General features: G+C 39.3%; 1 long non-coding RNA gene across 1 annotated transcript; it reads left to right on the forward strand.

Moving 5' to 3' along the window:
- Positions 1–644: 644 nt before the first annotated feature.
- Positions 645–1,638, forward strand: LOC124316672. The gene is made up of 4 exons (XR_006911938.1): positions 645–840; positions 916–1,126; positions 1,194–1,285; positions 1,428–1,638. It is a non-coding gene; the product is annotated as an uncharacterized LOC124316672 (long non-coding RNA).
- Positions 1,639–13,827: the final 12,189 nt, after the last annotated feature.

Below are 13,827 nucleotides of genomic sequence, written 5' to 3' on the forward strand. Positions count from 1 at the left end.
CCATCTTTAACCGCCGCATCTTTTATTTTATTCTTAATTTTAATTTGCCGTATTCAGAGAAGAAATTCTGCAAACTTTCAGTTGACTTGTGATAAATATTTAAAATTGAAACGTAAACTTAAAAACCTAGAAATAGAATGTGGTAATTTTCGAAAAGGTATACCAGTTTCAAATTTGCCTGTTCCACTTGTGTGCGGAACAGGCAACTGAAGTGGTTTTGTTTGTTTGGGTTAAATGAAATGTTGTTGCTTCAATTTTGATATTTGAATTTTTTTTACTATTTCTTAGAAACTGTTTTTAATTTGAAATAAGAAATGTTTATAATGTGTGTGGTAAATTGAACGTATAAGGGACCCGCTGTAAAATGTGGAAGTGTGGATATAGGGGAAAGCCAATTCCGCACGGTGTTAAAATTGTTCTCGATTCCTTCGAAAGTTTCTGCTTGAAAGTTTAATTTAAATTTCATGAATTTTGGTATAAAGTGTCACATTGAATTGTTCATTTTTCGAATTTAAAAAAATTGTATTTTCATCAATTTTCATGTAATAGTTTTCATTAGCCATCGCTAGATGGCTTGGGTAAATCTTGTTTTCGTCTGTCAGTTAATGACTCATTGTTGATACACAAACTGACAGACTAGTTCAACATACTAGCTGAAAGCCTGAAATTAGTTAGGTTCACAATTTAGAGTTTACTCACGTTCCCGTATTCTGATTAAAGACATCTACGTTTGAAATAAATTACTGAGTTTTGTATCGTTGGTTACCTTGGAACTCCATATCAATGGCAGAAAATATTTTAAGTTTAGCTGAGAAAGCATTCATTCATCATGGAGTCCAGGTATAATTTTCTGTCGGTCTCTTATTGAAATAAATTGTCCTAACTTAACGAAAGACAATTTTGCAAATATCAAAGGATGATCATTTTACGAAGTGATGGTAGATCAATGCTGGATTATTGCCCTATAATTCTTGAAAGTTGAAACTAGATAAGTTTCAAATGCCAGTGGATCGGCAAGGCTGAGACTTGCAATTACTCTGATATTCTTGTTGGAGTCAAAGTAGACATAACTTTTATCTGATAAGCCCAAAGAACGAAGGCTGGAGTTCTATTTCTATGTGGATGGGTCTGATTCATCAATTTAAATATAAATAGAATATAACAATTGTTAATATTGCATTTTGTTAATTTAGCTCTACTAATGCAACACCAGAATTTAAAGGAAGAGGCGAATAAAATCTGGAGAATGAAATTTGTAAATTCCTACAAAGATCTTATGCTTCAGGTGATACATTTAATTTATCTCAACTTTCTTTATTGAAACGACAGCAATGTTGAGTCTTCTATGTTGACATATTGGTATAGCTGATTTGATATTACTACCGATCAACAATTTCTCATAACATATTTTAATGGTATTAAAATAGATTCTTGAATGTGGAGGGAACCCTTATGATGCAGTGTCATAGCTGAGAAATCGGCTCTTTATGCAACCCAAATTCCATTAAAATAGCAACCATGGACGGATATCAACCTGATCTTGAGTTCTCAGATGATCCCACACAGCACATTTGGTTCCTTGGGACCTCCTTAGATCCTCTTAGTTTTCTCCCCAGTCTTTCCTATTGAGTCCCTAGATTTCTCTTAACAAGCGATCTCCCACTCAACCGGACCGAAATGGTGGGGGTACTTTTCGGATCGTAATCCGGAAAAGAACTTTACAAATCCGGACTAGGTCTAATCTGTTCAGAATCGCAAGGCGATTCCAACGGAATTAAGTCCGGATTTTTATCTTTTCCCGTTCACGAGATAATCACGGTTGAAAATCGTGAAATATCACGAAAACCCAAAGTCTCCCCGTCCGACTACATCGCTTTTAGCCGTATATTCGGCTTGTAAAAAAAAACTAATTGATACAAAATGTAGCCCTTTCATCCCTCTTTCAGAATCCAAAAGTATTTTTTATAATTCTTTGAAATGTTTGAGATATCACGATTTTCGTGATACCCCCATTTCGACACATTTTCCAAGCATTTTATTCGGCGTTGCCGATTGCCGTATATGTGACTTCGCCCCCACTCCTTCGCTTTTTCCATTGTTTCCTATGTATCAAGTCCCATCTGTATCGATATACAAGGCCTTGATACATAGGAAACAGGGGAAAAGCGAAGGAGTGGACAGGAAAGGGGGCGAAAAGCACATATACGGCAATCGGCAACGCCGAATGAAATGCCTGAAAAATGTGTCGAAATGGGGGTATCACGAAAATCGTGATATCTCAAACATCTCAAAAAATTATAAAAAATCCTTTTGGATTCTGAAAGAGGGATGAAAGGGCTACATTTTGTATCAATTAGTTTTTTTTTACAAGCCGAATATACGGCTAAAAGCGATGTAGTCGGACGGGGAGACTTTGGGTTTTCGTGATATTTCACGATTTTCAACCGTGATTATCTCGTGAACGGGAAAAGATAAAAATCCGGACTTAATTCCGTTGGAATCGCCTTGCGATTCTGAACAAATTAGACCTAGTCCGGATTTGTAAAGTTCTTTTCCGGATTACGATCCGAAAAGTACCCCCACCATTTCGGTCCGGTTGAGTGGGAGATCGCTTGTTAAAACCTTCTTTTTGGTCACCTGACAGCTGCCTGGTAGCTTCCTCTGTACATCTTAGAAGTTCCTCAGTACATCTTAGAAGCTCCCCATAAGACAAAAGACTCGATAAAAGATTCGTCGCTTCCCGGGATCGAACCTGCACTCTTTCGTATCGCAATCGAGCTTGCTAACCACTACACCGTTGTTGTTCTGTAGAACTTAACATATTTTGACGTAATTATATTCTTCATTATTTACGTTTGATTTGTAAGTTGATTAGTTATGTACTCATGCTTGACACACGAGTAATGTAATCTTTATTGACGCATTGATATATTAACTGGTTAACGAGATAGACATTTTTTAAGGGTGTGTAACATTGCAGACATTACGACTGCAACTAATTCAACAGAGATTTTTCGGCAAATTAAAATTTAGTTAAAGTGTGGGAAGAAAAAATGTGCAGTCGTTTTATTCTTGCCTACACTGTAGCTTTTTTTGCGTTACGTATAAATGGCACGGTTTAATGTTTTCGGTTTATTGATAAAAATGCATTTTTCAACTCTCATTTTAAAAAATTTTAGTAAATTTGCTTATTATTGTAACAGAACGCTCGGCTCACTCCCGTATCTGTTCCCTTTTTCTGCTGCAAAACAATCGCCAACTCTGACTACTAGATGTCAGCGCCAGCCGCGCTTATTCCGCCAGAAGCGATTTATCAAGAAGCGCAAAAGCAAGACTCAACCGGGCGACAAGAGCGCGTTTAACTTTAATTACATTTTTCTCTTATTCCCTTACCTTTTATCTTTTACTCCATTACATTTTACTTCATGTTTTTCTCTTATCCCTTTATCTTTATCTTTTATTATATTTTGTGGCTCGTTTTACCCTTCTCGGAACTCTAGAAATAGTCGTTATATAACCTTTGTCGGCCTCGTCTGAACTTGGTTTTTGCCTCTTTTCGACAAGGTCGGGCAGGATTATATAACTTTTAACTTGTCTGAACCTGTTTTTCCCTATGCCTTGCGTGCTAAAAAAACGCAGCCGGCATGAGTATAAAAACCCGATGTAAAAGCTGTTCTGGACCGCACTTCTTTCTCTCATTTTACCCGTAACTTACCGAGGCGTTCGCTCCTCTTTTCGTACTGTTTTGTATTAAATTCAATTCCATTTAAGTGTTGTCAAATCTTCTTTAAACTAGTATCGACCCTTTACTAGTTCATCACCTAGCCTGACGCTCGACCGCCGCCTACCAATTGTACTCAAGTAAATTGTCGCTATCGTTTATTCTTGTCTAATTTATATTAGGCCTATTGTTCTGTCTTACTAGTAAAAATACACGGGTTAAACCAAAATCGTTCATGTTTGTCTTCATCATTTGTGCCATAGCATTGTGAGTAAATTCGCCTCTTTAGTTATTAAGTATCTTCGTATTGGTGACACAATGATTGTGTTGGGTCAACCTTTACATCTGGTGGCAGCGATTTTCGAACTCACTTACAATGTTATCGTATACTGGTGCTAGACCTAAGACTAAGAGTATTTTGCATAAAAACGTGAACGCATTTGATAATATTTTACCTGATACTACTGTTCCTCATGTACCCGCTGTAAACCCTCTTCCTATTCAATTTTCTTCCACCCCCCGTACATCTTCAACTCGTACGTATCGGCCAATCAGCAATCTTCCCGTTGATAGGCCTACTCGTTCAAACAAAGATTACGTCCCACTTAACCGTATTCCAAACCCTGAGGTTTTATTCAGTAAACGTGTTTTACGCAATCGAACTGAAAAGTCGATTGGTTCAAAAATCAAAAGTTTCTTTACTCCCTCGCCGAAAAAATCGATTGCTGAAGTAAATCTTTCTCCAATTAATAAACCTATTTTTGACCGTTCCTCTTTTCTAAAAGACGACGAACGTATTATTTCTGATCCTGTGTTAATTCCGTCGACTGTATTGACACCGCCCAATCAATTAGACGTGGAAAGTAATTGTGTAGTATATAACCTGGTCGCTTCGCCCGATACTGTTATTGATATTACAGACGAGAATCTGATTCAGCTTGCCGACGGCATTTTGAATCCTTCCCAATTTGTAGAAAATAATAACATTTTTATTCAAAATAATTCCGAGATTTCCGTAAATAATCGTCGATCTTCAGCGGAAGATACTGATTCTTTTTTTGCAATTCTTAATCGTTTGGGTGATTTATTACGTAACCCGCCTGCTCAAATAAATCTTCCATCCGCGCCTTTTCCGTCAGCTGAAAATAGTTCCACGCTTGACGCAATTAATAATCCCGTAACTTTTACTCCTTATTTTCAATTTGATATTATTAACGAATTAGACCCGCATAACAACGCCGCGGCTGGCCCTGTTGAAAGTGTAGATCTTATTGAATTTCCCCTGATTGCAAGTAATTCTCATGGACAAGTGGGTGATAAACTCCAAAATCCAATCGATTCGCAGCAAATACGACTACGTTGTCAGGGAGGAACTGAAGAAACCGCGCCCAAATTACAAAACACCAACAACGACGATAAAATTATTAATAGCAATCATAAAGAGGGGGCCAGTGACGACAGATATAGCAACAATTCGCGAAGCAATCAACTCTGCTACCAAGAATCGGTTCGACCGTCTGTCCCACTTTCCCTTTCCATTCCCAGTATTTCGAACCCTTCAGCAATTAATATCGCTGACGAACGCGTCCTTTTTGTCCCGGACGACAGCGAACGAATCGATAGTCCTTTTATCTGCATTTGCGACAAATGCGATAAACGAACTGATAGCAATAATCAAATTCATCAGTGCGACGGGGGAATTTTTGAAACGGGCGAAAATATACTTGAGGGAACTAGAAAGAAAAGGATTTGTTTGGATTCGGAAACCACAGGGCATTCTCTCGCTACACAAACCACTCAGACATTTAATAACTATCCTGAGTTGCCATCATTACTCATCGATCCCTATCTTTCTTACAAGATTCAATTTAATAACCAACTCGATCGATTCCAAAGCCTATTCAATCCTTCGACCACAGCTGAGCGTGAAATTCCTGCGCCTTTTAGTACTGATAATTTTGCATCAAGAGTACATTCAGCAGCCGACGAGAGATTTAGTTTTGTACAAGGCATTCCTGATTCAAGAGGAGCTCAACGAGAATTGGGAGACGAAAACAGCATTCCAGACGAAGTACGCCGACGAAATCACGAACGAAGGGGATTTATTAATCATTCGACCGAGGGCAACGAAAGACCAGTTAGACAACACCCAGATAGGAGTGAAAGCATTGATAGAGGAATTTTCAAATCCGAGGGCGCAAATAGGCCTACAGCGTCAAAGCCCATTGACATTTGTAAGCAAGAGGAATATTTCAGTGGACAGCATCCAGAATATAATCACAGAGACACGGCAAACAGAAAAATGGCCGACGACAAATATGGAGACTCCTTCAGGCCTACTGTGCACAGAGGTGCAGCAAGGGAATTCTCCACTGGGGACCGAAACGGAAGACGAAACGAGAAAAGAAATTACGACGCTGACGATGACCAATGGAGAAAAGGTAAATTTACACATAGCCGACGAAGTTCTGACACCCCCTCCTCTGATTCCGACGCCGATTCCTTCTACGTTGAATATCAGCCAGCTGGTGAAGCAGCTACTGGAAACAAACCCAAGCGCTATCATAATTCTTCTCCCATAAGATGCTTTTTGCCGAAAATAGAAAATGGTGTCAAAGAAGTTCGCACCTTTTCCGACACACACAAGGGACGCGGAGCTATAACTATGCTGAACCAAATTCAAAATTATACGGGAAGCCCAGCTGTTCGCTTCGACCGATGGATCAAATTATTCGATAACGTCGTGGCGATGTCCAATTGGAACAATTCAGATATTGTGAGTATGCTGTCAACCAAAATGTCTGGCGAGGCATACGACTTTTTACAAAATATCATGGAAAGTGATACCATCGATTACAACAAGATAAAAGCCCTTTTTCAAGAAAATTTCCACGGCGACGAGGATGCCGATTTTTATCAAGAAAAATTTGACGAGATGCAACGGAAGCCGAAAGAAAATATTTTGAATTACGCTTTTCGTTTGAAAACAATTTATCAGCGAGCCTATCCGTCAAATAAGCTAGAAACTCAGGTCGAAAAATCTAGTCAATTACAGTTTTTACGGCAGAAATTTTTACAAGGGCTTGAACCTGAACTACAGCATATCATCCGCTATAAAAAAGTTTCGTCGTTTCAGGAACTTGTAGCAATCACGCAGAAATATGCGAAGCGAGTCCAATTAGAGCAAAATGATAAAGAGAAAAAAGTATTCGTTAATGCGGTATCTACTGATCAGAATGACTCACTTCTGATTAAAGCAATTGAGAAACAAAGTGACTCCATCAATGCTATTGCTACTAGCCTTAAATTCGGTAACAAACCCGCTGAGCCTACAACTTTTCAAAATCCCGCTACTGTAAATTCAAATTTCAGTCAACAAATGGAGCAATTGACTGAATCAATGATAAATCTGGGTGGTCTACTTAGTTCAAGTATTCAAAAAGATATTTCGCGTAATCTACAACGCGGAGGGCAATCGAACGGCTACAATCAGCAAAATCAGTCGTCCTTTTTTAACCCCGCCCCTCAAAATAACTTCAATAAATCGCGACCCGGCATCAGGTTTCAGCAACCCCCGTCTGGACCTCCTGCGGAAACCTTTAATTTTTCCGGTCGACCTTTACTTCCCCATTTTACGCAACCAAATTTTCCTCAGCAGCAACTTGCTCCACCTTCCAACTATCCAACCTCCCAGTTTCAGCAACTTCCGCAACCATTTCCACGGGCTACTCAGCAACCTCCCCCTCAACAATTTCAGCAACCGCCCCGCCCACCACAAGTAACTTTTCAGCAACCAAATCAGAATTTTAACCCACGGCCATCGGCAATGAGATGTACTAATTGCGGATTGTCTAATCACAACATCGAAACATGCTTCCGAGCGCAACGTTGGTTGCCACCTGTTTCGGCACTTTTTTTCGGCACTTCGATTTCGTCGTTTTCGGCACTGTTTTTGTCGTTTTCGGCACTGTGTTTGTCTTTTTCGGCACCGCCGCCAGATTTAGTTCCAGGCGTCATGTTTTTGGGAAGGTTGCCAGGCGTGTGTGTTTTTCCGTTTCGGCACTATATTTTTCCGTTTCGGCACTATGTTTTTCCGTTTCGGCACTATTGTATTTATTGTATTTATTATTAGATTTATTTATTGGATTTTAATAAAATTTTGTCAAAATTTTAACACCCCAAATTGGAGTGCTGATGCTTTAAACCACTCAACTAACTAGACATTTCAATCTGATAAAGTTGGTTAGACTAGCGATGACTCGGGATGTTAGTTTTCGGATTCTGTTCCAGTTTTAGTTTCCGTTTCGGCATCGCCGCAAAATTTTTTATTCCACCAGGTGTCGTGTAAACACAAATAAACACACACCGTGCCAACCTTACACACACCACATTTAAAAAAAATAAGAAAGCAGAACGGCACATCCTAGAAGACTCTACCCCCCAAAAAGCTATTATCTAAAACCAGTCAGAGCGCCCCTAGCGGTCTGACGGTGCAATAGCGCGAATAGTAAATTGACATGAATAAATCGAGTGATTTAATCACATGATTTTTGTCCAAAAAACTTCCATACGGGTGGCACAGAATTGGTGCCGAAACGGTGAAATTTGGTGCCGAAACAAACAATAGTTTTTCATGTTCGAGGACGTAGGTTTGCATGGGGTGCCGAAACGGTTGAAGTTGGTGCCGAAACGATCGAAATTGGTGCCGAAACGGTCAAATTTGGTGCCGAAATGGACAATATTTTTTCATAATCGAGGAAGTGTGGTTTGCATGGGGTGCCGAAAACGACGAAATCGAAGTGCCGAAAAAAAGTGCCGAAACTGGTGGACACCGCAACGTTCGGCCTTGGATGCCAATGTTTGTTTTTATTGTAAAATGTCTGGACATAGGGCAAATGTCTGTCCAAACAGACCAAATATTATTCGATCAGCGCTACCTGTTTCTACACAGACTCAGGGAAACGCCTAGGGGCCGACTGTAATAGGTCAGTCGAAAGTAGGCCGTCGTATTCCCCAAAACCTAGATTAATCGCAAATATTACAGCTTTCAGCAAAAATTCAGCACCCCGTATATCCGTAAAAATTCTTGAGACTCCGTTTCAAGCTTTGTTTGATACTGGCGCGGCCAGAAGTCTTCTCCATATAAATGTATTTAATAAAATTGTGTCGGATCAACTTAATTGCTCTGGTGAAAAAGGCGATGTCCCGTGCCAGCAATTAACTTGTACCGAATCTGATGTTGATCTATATGATATTCACAATAAGCCGTTGCTTACGAGAGGGATCATTACCCTACCACTAGTATACGGAAATCATGTTTTAAATCAGGAATTTATCGTAACAAACGGTATTTCCGAATCTTGCGTAATAGGTCAAGATGCCGCTATCAATCATGAATTTATTTTTGATGGCCGCTCAAAGACTATATTTTTGGCTCGTGATAAACCAGAGGATCGTTTGGTTGTTAATCAAGGCCTTATTTGTGTACCACGTGTTGAAAAAGAAATATCCAAAACATTGATGACCTTGCTCGGAAATGTAAGGATAGCCCCCCTCACCTCTCAGGTGGTGGAGGCTGAGATTCAAGGACAATCCGATGTGGTGGCCCCCTTCTCAATCTTTTTCTTTTCTCCCAACGAAGAGTTGCCGGAGGGAATTTGTATTCAATATTTCGTCAATAATGTAAATGTAAACGGAAAGTACTTAATAGAAATCGAGAATAGAAATAATGTGTCGATACTACTACCTAGGAAATCTCTTCTCGGAGAAATTAATTTTTCTTGTCTAATGGTGGGGAAAGTCTCAACCGAATGGCAATCATCCGATGCGCAGAAAGATGAAATTACTATAGTAGAACCAGTAACTGACCCAAATGTTGATGCTGAATATAAAAAACCAATTGCTGAATTGCTGCATGATTTTCCAGACCTTTTTGCGACGGAAAATTCTGAACTAGGTAGTACGGGGTTAATTAAACATTCCATTGACACCCAGGGAAAAGGGCCTATTCGACTTCGCCCTTATCGGACGGGAAAGAAGCAGAAAGAAGAATTAGAGAGGCAAATTAAAGAAATGATGGCTACTAATGTAATTCAACATTCCACTTCTCCGTGGGCGGCGCCAGTCATATTAGTAGAAAAGAAAAATGGAGAGCTTCGATTTTGTATTGATTATCGTAAATTAAATAGCTTAACGAAAAAAGATTCTTATCCCCTCCCACGCATTGACAGTACGTTAGATAGGCTGTACGGAAAGAAATTTTTCACTACACTCGATCTAGCCTCAGGATATTGGCAGATTGAGCTAGATGACCCGTCGAAAGAAAAAACCGCCTTTATTGTAGAAAATAATCTTTATGAATTTATTAGAATGCCTTTCGGGCTTTGTAATGCGCCAGCTACTTTTCAAAGAGTAATGAATTATATTCTGAGAGACGTCTCGGGAATTAAAGCTTTAGTCTATTTAGATGACGTAATTATTTTTTCCGAAACATTTGAAAGCCACCTTAAAGATATTAGAGAAGTTTTTACATTGATTCAAAACGCGGGGTTAAAATTAAAATTAAAAAAGTGTCAATTCATGAAAACGTCTGTTAAATATTTGGGTCACATTATTTCGCGGGATGGAATAGGCCCAGATCCAGAGACAATTGAAAAAATAGTTAATTATAAAACGCCGGTATCTGCCGACGAAGTTCGATCGTTTTTAGGCCTAGCTGGTTATTATAGGCGCTTTATTCCAAATTTTGGGTCAATCGCGCATCCTTTGACGGCGAAATCTCATAACGATGCGCTAAAAAATCCGTTTATTTGGACGGATACTGACCACAAAGCTTTTGAATTCCTTCGTACATGTCTTGTCACGCCTCCCCTTTTGGCTTATCCAGATTTTAATCTTGAATTTTTATTATTTACTGATGCATGTGATTACGGAATAGGCTCAGTTCTATCTCAAATACAAGATGGTGTTGAAAAACCAATTGCTTATGCTAGTCGACAGCTAAAGCCGGCGGAAAGAAAATATGCCACTGTAGAAAAAGAAGCTTTAGCCGTAGTCTTTTCTATCAAACATTTTCGCCATTACCTACTAGACAAACCTTTTTCCGTTATTAGCGACCATAGGCCTTTGCAGTGGCTTGAGAATCAAAAAGATAATAATGGAAGATTAGGACGTTGGGCTATTTTGCTCGCGGGCACTAATTACAAAATCAGGTATAGACCTGGCCGTATTCATCAAAATGCGGATTGCCTTTCACGCCTCCGCATTGCTAGTATTAATGTTGTCGATTTAAATATCGATATTTTAGCCAGCCAAACTGCCGACCCACTTTGTCAATCGATTATTAATTATCTCGATAATGGTATCCTCTCTGCGGCCGACGGAAAAAAGTTGCCGATTTGGGCTAAAGAGATTGAATTATATCAGATAAAGAATCGTATTCTTTACCGAATTGAAGTACCGACGACGAAGAGTAGGCGTAACATTATTTGTCAACAGGTTGTTCTTCCCCTTACCCTTCGCCCAATCGTATTAAAAGAAATGCATGATAGTCCTTTGTCAGGTGGCCATTTAGCCTTTTTGCGTACTTATTTGAAAGTTAAGACTAGTTATTATTGGCCTACAATTTTGGCCGATATTAAAGAATATTGTAAAGCCTGCGAAATATGTATTGCTAACACTAAATCGAATCTCCGAGCTTATCTTTTTCCTCATGAGTTAGCTAAAGCTCCATTTCAGATAATCGGTATTGACTTTTTAGGGCCTATTTCTCCTATTTCGCCAAACGGCAATAACTGTATTTGTGTAATGACTGACTATTTTACAAAATTCGTAACAGCAGTTGCTTTGCCCGATCAAACGGCTCAAACTACTGCTGATTGCGTATACAAAAATATTGTTTTAATGCATGGCCCGCCTTTAGCGCTTGTTTCTGATCGAGGCTCCAATTTTACTTCTAAATTAATGCGATATTTTTGTAAAAAATTAAATATTGAGCAACGTTTTACTACCGCTTATAATCCGGCTAGTAATGGGGAAACCGAGCGCTTTAATCGTACTATGACGACTATGTTGCGTAAAGAATTAATTGATGGACATCATGATAATTGGGAAGATGTTTTGGGTGAAGTGTGCTTTGCATACCGTTCATCGATACATTCTTCAACCAATGAAAGTCCGTATTATATGTGTTTTGGCCGTGATGTTAACTTTCCCATCAACAAAATATTAGGGGCGGTCCCAGACCCAGTCCCTTCTGCTAATTATGTCGATTCCCTTTTGGAGAGGCTGCGTTATAGTTTTCAACGGGCCCATGAGTATAACAAAAAAGCGCGGGAACAACAGAGGGAGCAATATAATAAGCGGGCTAAACTTTTTAATTATAAGCCGGGTGATAGAGTTTTGTTAGATGTAAGAGTAGTTCAAAAAGGCGATAATAGAAAATTTACTTCCAAGTTTAAGGGCCCATATAGAATAATCAAAGTAAATAAAAATCGAACGGTCGAAATAGCCGATAGCTCATTTAAAGCCCAACTTGTACACTGTAATCGACTAAAACCGTTATATGAAACTATGTTGTGGACGGATGAAGCTATGCCTCCAATAGAGTCAACAATCGATCCAACTGAACGCTCCCGAAAAAATTTAGTCACTCAGCCTAATTGTAATTCTGATGAAGAAGCTGATGACGAAAGGGATGGATTGAATAACATTGACTCTGATTCCCCTGAAGAAATTGATGATCCCCCTTTACTTGATAAAGCTGCTGAAAATCCTGATCATATTGAGATTTCTCTCCCAAATCCCGACTCAATTGTACGAAATGATTCCCCAATGAATGTTCCCATTCCTCGCCCTTTATCCCCCATTGTTACCATTATTGAAAAAGAAACTGCTCTGCAACCAACTGAACTTCCCCGCCTACGATCGCGATCGGCTATCAGGCCGAGGCAGCGTTTAATTACGGAAGTTTAGTGGAAATGCGGTATTTCGCAGAAAATGTTTGATTATATAAAAAAGACAAAAAAAACTTGCACGTGTTAAATGTAAAATGTAAAAATTATATGTGTACGGAGAAACATTTGTTGTATTCCCAAATTCAAATTCAAAAAAAAAAAAAAAAAAAGGGGATACGAGACAAACGCAATGTTACAAAAAAACAAAGTGTGAAATTCACACACACGGCGTTTGTCAAACACGTACTGAGAAGATTGTACAATGCTGAAAGAAATTCAGTGGAATTTTCTCATTCGCCATTTATATTTTCCTCAAATTCTTAATTATTCGCCGTAGCCTATACAAAAAAAATCAAATTTGAAGTATAAAAACGCCATGTATAATGTTCCAAGTTACCATTCAATCCCTGTCTGTCATCCAAACCAAATCTATTCAATCTACTTCATCATGTCTGACGACAACCAGCCCAAAATCCATTTTTCTTGCGCCGATTGGGGAAGAATCGAAGAAATCTTTGCAGTCCAGACTTTCGTCCCTCCTGCTCTTCCGACCGACCCGCTCGTCATCGTTGATGACTCGTCCACTGACGACGACAACGAAGACATCTTCCTTAACCAGTCTTACCGTTCACGTTCTTCCTCTATTACTCCCGCTGAACTGGACGTACTGATGTCGGACGGCGACGTCGACGAGTTCATCGCCAATCCGGCCAGCCAGCGTTCTTTGACTCACGATTTCTACAATGAAGTACACTGGCCAAACTTGTTCGCCGTTCAAAACTACATTCGAGACATTCAACGGCCAGAAGGTTTGAATGGCCGGACGTATCGCCCGCTCCAACCGTTGGCGATCATCACGGGCCCCGTTCCAACTCCAGCTCCGCGTACTCCATTACGTCGTCTGTTGGAAGAATTCATCCATATGATTGGATTTGTTGTTCATGTTAATTCTACTATATGCGAGCATGTAATTTTTCTTGGTTTGTTTATGTTTGTCGAATATGTTTTTCGCAAACTTTTTCGTTAATTTTAGGTTGGTTTAAACTACACCAATTTTCGTCTTTTTGTCTCCTTTTCCTTTTTACTCCTCCTCTTTTTGTCACCTTTCCTTGTAGCCAGTAGTAAAGAACAAAATTTGTTTTAATGTAATAA

Source organism: Daphnia pulicaria, chromosome 12 (assembly GCF_021234035.1).
Source record: "Daphnia pulicaria isolate SC F1-1A chromosome 12, SC_F0-13Bv2, whole genome shotgun sequence".
NCBI lineage: Eukaryota > Metazoa > Arthropoda > Branchiopoda > Diplostraca > Daphniidae > Daphnia > Daphnia pulicaria.